This window comes from Canis aureus, chromosome 1 (genome assembly GCF_053574225.1).
Source record: "Canis aureus isolate CA01 chromosome 1, VMU_Caureus_v.1.0, whole genome shotgun sequence".
In the NCBI taxonomy this organism is placed as follows: Eukaryota; Metazoa; Chordata; class Mammalia; order Carnivora; family Canidae; genus Canis; species Canis aureus.
In genome coordinates, this window is record NC_135611.1 from 43,486,535 (window position 1) to 43,492,492 (window position 5,958).

At 36.4% G+C, this 5,958-nt stretch overlaps 1 pseudogene; it reads right to left on the bottom strand.

Annotated features, from left to right (window-relative positions):
• Positions 1 to 386: 386 nt before the first annotated feature.
• LOC144284262 (dihydrofolate reductase pseudogene) lies at positions 387 to 1,793 on the bottom strand (annotated as a pseudogene).
• Between the last annotated feature and the right edge of the window lie 4,165 nt (positions 1,794 to 5,958).

Genomic DNA, 5,958 nt, shown 5'->3' on the forward strand with positions numbered 1-5,958 from the left:
TGACAGGATGAACACTGGGTGTTATACTATATGTTGGCAAATCGAACTCCAATAAAAAATATACAAAATAAATAAATAAATAAAATCTTAAAAAAATAAATAAAATGTTACGATGAGGCTGTATAGTGATATTTTTTATTTTTTAAAAAAGATTTTATTTATTTATTTATTTATTTATTTATTTATTTATTTATTTATGAGAAACACACAGAGAGAGGCAGAGACATAGGCAGAGGGAGAAGCAGGCTCCATGTAGGGACTTGATCCCAGGACTCCAGGATTACACCCTGGGCCGAAGGCAGATGTTCAACCACTGAGCCACCAAGGTGCCCTGGGTCCATCTCTTTATTTAGGATTAATTTCTACAAGTGGAAGCCCTAGGTCCAAACCCAGAATATTGTGAATTTTAATTGATATTGCTAACTTAAACTCTAAAAAGGTTATATTAATTTACAAGGCAAAAAAATGCTATTTATTTGGATACCTAACCATCCACATCTTTGCTAACATCATGGGTAAAATGTGTTTTAATTTTCATTTTTTAATTCAGCGAAGTTTAATTTAGTTTCCATCTTCATAATTTTGGTTTCTAGCATTATCCATTTTCAATTCATTACCTTCTTAATTTCTAATTTTAGCCATGTGCTGTTATTACTCTTTTTTATAAGGAATAGCCTATTCTTCTTACATCATAACATCCCATGGAATCTCACTGAAGATCTAAAACAGTTTTTTGAGGTCTCAGACTCTTCTTCTTAACCTTTAAAAAGGTAGTGTCCTACCTGCCTCTTTACTATCCCTATGGAATTATTAGAGTTCTCAACTTACTGATTTCCTGAGTGAACAGAACTTTTTCAGAAGTGTGATATAGATCGAGAAATCAAAGTTCCTATTTTGATCTAATTTTCTTTTAATATTTGAGCCCTAACTTTTCTGTTTTTAACCCATTTCTGAGTTTTGGACAAATCTGTCTAGTCCTATCTTTTGTAAGTCCTAGTTTCAACTCATGCTATCAGGGATTGTCTCTCTTTGACTCTTGGTAGATATGCTACCCTAGGCAGGTGCTGGTCCTTGATGGGAAACACACAGTTATAGCAAGGAATGTTTCACAAATAATGTCTGATATGGTCTAGTTAAGATTAATAAAATCACACTGCTTGGAAAGAATTATCCATTGACTTAGAGTCAACAAAAGTTTTTTTTTCTAATATTAAAATATAGATAGAATTGTTTGGCAGGGGGGGAAAATAACTTGAAATAAATCAAAAAAATATCTTCACATTAATCGTTCTTCTCATATACTTCAAATTTGTACTTAATGCCTTTCTCCTCCTGGACATCAGAAAGAACACCTGGGTATTCTGGTAGAAGTTTATATTTCTCCAAATCAATTTCTGGGAAAAATGTGTCACTTTCAAATTCATGCATAATCCTTGTCACAAATAGTCTAAGATGGCCTGGTTTGTTCATGGCTTCCTTATAAACAGAACTGCCTCTCACTAGCCAAACCATGTCCACTTTATTTGCTAATTCTGGTTGCTCAGTAAGTTTTAAAGCATCATCCAGACTTTTGGCAAGAAAATGAGTTCCTTGTGGAGGTTCCTTGATCTCTGCTGAGAACTATATTAATTCTGTCCTTTAAAGGTCGATTCTTCTCAGGAATAGAGAACCATGTCTTCCTACCCATAATCACCAAATTCTGTTTACCTGAGCGGGGGCCAGGGCAGGTCCCCGTTCCTGCCGATGCCCGTGTTCTGGGGCACGGCGACGATGTAGTTCAGCATGAGCACCATGGCGCCGGTGGACTGTATAGTGATTTTAAAAATGAAATATGTTAAAAAAATGAAATATGTTAGTATTTGATTTTTAAAATAGAATGTCATTTACTAAATTGTGGGACATAATGGTCAAGTTATTTATAACTAGGAAACTAACAATGGCTAATTTTTATTGAAGTAATACTATTCAATTCAGGGAATTATAGAGGAAAAGGTAAATTTGAGTTTTTGCCAAGGTTCATACTTTCCTGGGGGAAGTAGTGCATAAGTATCTATGATAAAAGATGTATTGGAAGAAACAAGAAGGCAGACATAGCATATTTGTTCTCTGCGATGCTTAGTGGGGTACTAACAGCAGGAGCTTAATGGAAAAGACTGTTTCTCACTGGATAATAACCAAGAGACTTCTACATATTAGTTTGAATAAATGAGAAAATCAGTGCCATTAGTCACTGTGTGTTTAGGATAAGCAAAATTACTCTTCCTTGCGGCCATATTGTGAGAAGAAAAACATGATTCTAAAGAGACCCAGTGATGAACAAATAATGCATCTGAGCCTTCCTTAGGCTTTCCCAGTGCTGGAAAAGTGCTGGCCCATGAAAGTAAACGGCTTTGGAGTGTAAAGATGGATGCTTCTCTTTTCCATAACTTCTGATGTCTCTATATATCCTCACTGGGACCCAGGAACTCATTCTTGGGTTTGACAATGAAGCATGCATTTATCACTATGAAAATCAAGTATCAGGGATCCCTGGGTGGCGCAGCGGTTTAGCGCCTGCCTTTGGCCCAGGGCACGATCCTGGAGACCCGGGATCGAATCCCATGTCGGGCTCCCAGTGCATGGAGCCTGCTTCTCTCTCTGCCTGTATCTCTGCCTCTCTCTGTCTCTCTCTATCTCTCTGTGTTACTATCATAAATAAATAAAAATTAAAAAAAAAAAGAAAATCAAGTATCAGAGTAGAACTGGGAACAGAGCCCATTACAGAACCATGAAGAAGTTCACACGAGAGCCACCTAAATGCCTGCTCCTAATTTGAACACGGGAAGTTGAAGCAAGGTTAGTACATACTTTATTTTTGCCTCCTGAAGGTTTTGAATTCCTATTAAAAAACTGGAGGCAAGCTTTCCCCATTGAATTAAGGAGTCATGAGGACATCAGTCTCATTGCCTAGAATGCACTAGAATAACTTTAGCTCTAGGACATTGAAATGAATGTTTAGGAAGTGTACTGCACATCTACAACTACAGGCAGATCAAGAAGCAAGATTAACTTTTCCAGGAATCAAACACTAAGAGTATAAAAGCAGGAGCCTGTTTGCATCAGGGCTCCTTCCCCAGGGTCATTGGGCAGCTCAGGAGCTGCCTGAGCCACAGATGGTGTTTGGTCTCTATAGGCCTAGTGACCTTTCTCTGCTCCATTCGCTAGCACAGGGCCAGCATCTCCGTTTTGACAGGGGCTGAATGGTCTCCAGACCCTGCCTCGGCCTCAGTCAACAATTCACTCCTGCTCAGCACCGCATTGCAAAGATCAGTTGCTTACTGTTCTGACCCATAGATCAACTTAGAGACAGACATAGGTCTTCCTGGTTCCTGTTTAACTAAAACACAAAGAATATTGACTTTCAGCCTTTGTTTTTTCCTGAAACATAGCTACAAGGGTTCAAACAAATGGAACCTCTATTCTATGCTTAGTTTCCCACCTTTCTTTAGCTCTTTTAACTTAAAATGCCAGAAATGCTGACCAGGAAATCACAGAATAGGATTTGGGGAAAAGGAAATTATCAGTGAAAGTAGTTCATGTGTAAAATGTAATAATAATTCACGTTAGTATAATTATCATAACATATAATTTGGTTCAAATCAGAAGGAATCCAATCTCAAATTCTAACTATGATTCAGAGCGTGGAAAATTGCTTGAGAATTTTATTCAACATGAGTCAATCCTGTTCTATCTCACCATAGTGAGCTCATTTTAATTCATAAATTATTATAAAAACCAAATTAAAATAAAGAAATTTTATAGGAAATACGTGGTAAACAGTACTGCATATGCTTTACTGTAGTCAAAACCCAGTATTCTCACCAGTAGCATAGTACACCAAACCTCTACGAAATTCCAAATTTCCTATGCAAATAAAATAGAGTAGGAATTATTTAAATTTGTTATCCTATAAGTTTAGACTGGCACTTCTGTGGATATTGCTACTGTAAAAATTTGTTTCTCTCTCCATCTTCTTATACATTTAAAGACAGTCTTCAAAAACAAAATAGAACAACAAAAATACATAATTTGTAATCCAGTAAGAGTAGAAATTAAAAAGATTTGGGGAAACTGCAGCAATAATTGGATTTTCACAGCTACTACACAGTCTTCCCTGTCTCTACTCTCTGAGGCTACTCAAGAATATAGAATTACATGAGATAGTTCCCATTATCTGTTGAACTAGAGGGGCTGTAGTCTACAAGCTACGGAACTGTAGCTGGATCTCCACGGCCAAGTAGAGGTGAGATTGAGGAAGGGCTCAGTTTGAGAGAGGAGCTTGTGGGAATGGGGAAATTTTGATGATCACTGCTCACCTAGCCCTGACTGCTCTGTGAGATAAATTAATCCTACTGCCTTCTGAGAGATGTCAGCAGTTTGAACTGAATGGCTACCTTCTTACATAGAAAAGGATCAACCAGTTCTTTCAAATTATCCTGCTCTGAGGGAAGCTTAGGAACTTCTGGACTCCCACCTGACCCCTGTCATACTGAGAGGACACCTTGAAGGCCCTTCTAACCTCAACCTTTGCAGAAACAGAATCATTCTTTCCAGTTCATACTTTACTGACCCACCACTGCCTGAAGGAAACCATTAACTAGATCTACATAGTACTGAGAAAATTCAAACCTAAAACATTAATGTTTTCAAGTGACTTCAAGGGTCAGGTAGTTAAAATAAATATATGAGAATTCACATACTATTATAGTGTAGAGATCGGTGGAAATTTGATCTAATAGAAAGGGAATATGCTATAGAAAACAATTACATAATTTTTAAAAAAGTATGTATACTGGCCAAGCACATCAAGTCTTTGGGTCAATTTTAGACCATAAGGTTAGTTTATAACTTTGGAATTTTGAATATGAAGAATCAGTACACAGCAACTTATTCTTATTCTTAAGGTATAATTAAAATTGAAGAAGGGAGTTTCAAGGAGGGAGATTTAGTTGAAAAATCAGAGTTAATGAAAGAAACAGGAGAGACCATGATTGGGGATCTCTAACAGGCATATAAATATATAGAACATAATATAGGATTTTATCTTATTAAAACATAAGCCAGAGCCCAATGGAAAGGCCATAATATGGGTCTAGGACCCAAGATTTGGAAGTTAGAAAATATCAGTAGAGGAAAATGAATAGTAAATAAGATGAATACCATTGGAAAGTGTTTGAGAGCCTCTAGGCCAAAGATTCAATCCAGAACCATGCATTGAATTTAGTTGTCATGTGTTTTTAATGTTTTTGAATCTGGAATAATTCCTTGATCTTTTTTGTCCTTCTTGATCTTGACATTTTTAAGAGGAGGAAAATTATTTTTGTAGAATTGTCCCCCAATTTGGTTTTGATATTTTTCACAATTATATTCAGGCATAAAATTTTGGCAGTGTTACTACAGGGGGCATATGAAACGATCTGTAACAATAAGGAGAAGAAAAGATAAAAACCTGAGTGAAGGTAGTGACCATGGAAATAGGTAAAACATATATCTTAAATATTAAAAATGGTAAAATTGACATAACTTGATAATTGAGAAAATGTAAGGTGGAAGGAATAAGATAGTGATAAATTCTGTAATAATAAATATCATGTATTGAATAATTACCATTTACAAGGGACACTGCTAAGTGCTCTACATATACCTTCTCATTGTGAAATGTCAGTAGCTATTATTGCCAACCCAGTCGCATGGGGAAAAAAAAGAGAGACTGATGGAAATTAAGTAACTGACATGAGAGCATATCACATAGAAGAGAATTTGTAACCAGGCAAGCTCACTCCAGAGCCCTTGTTTTTATCTGCTGTGCTATACAAGTTATCAGTTTCTAACAGTGGTGAGTCAGGCTGATATATTAAGTATAGGATAAAGAGGAAAGTTTAAGGAGAAAGATCCTGATTCAAGCAATAAAAGGTTGAA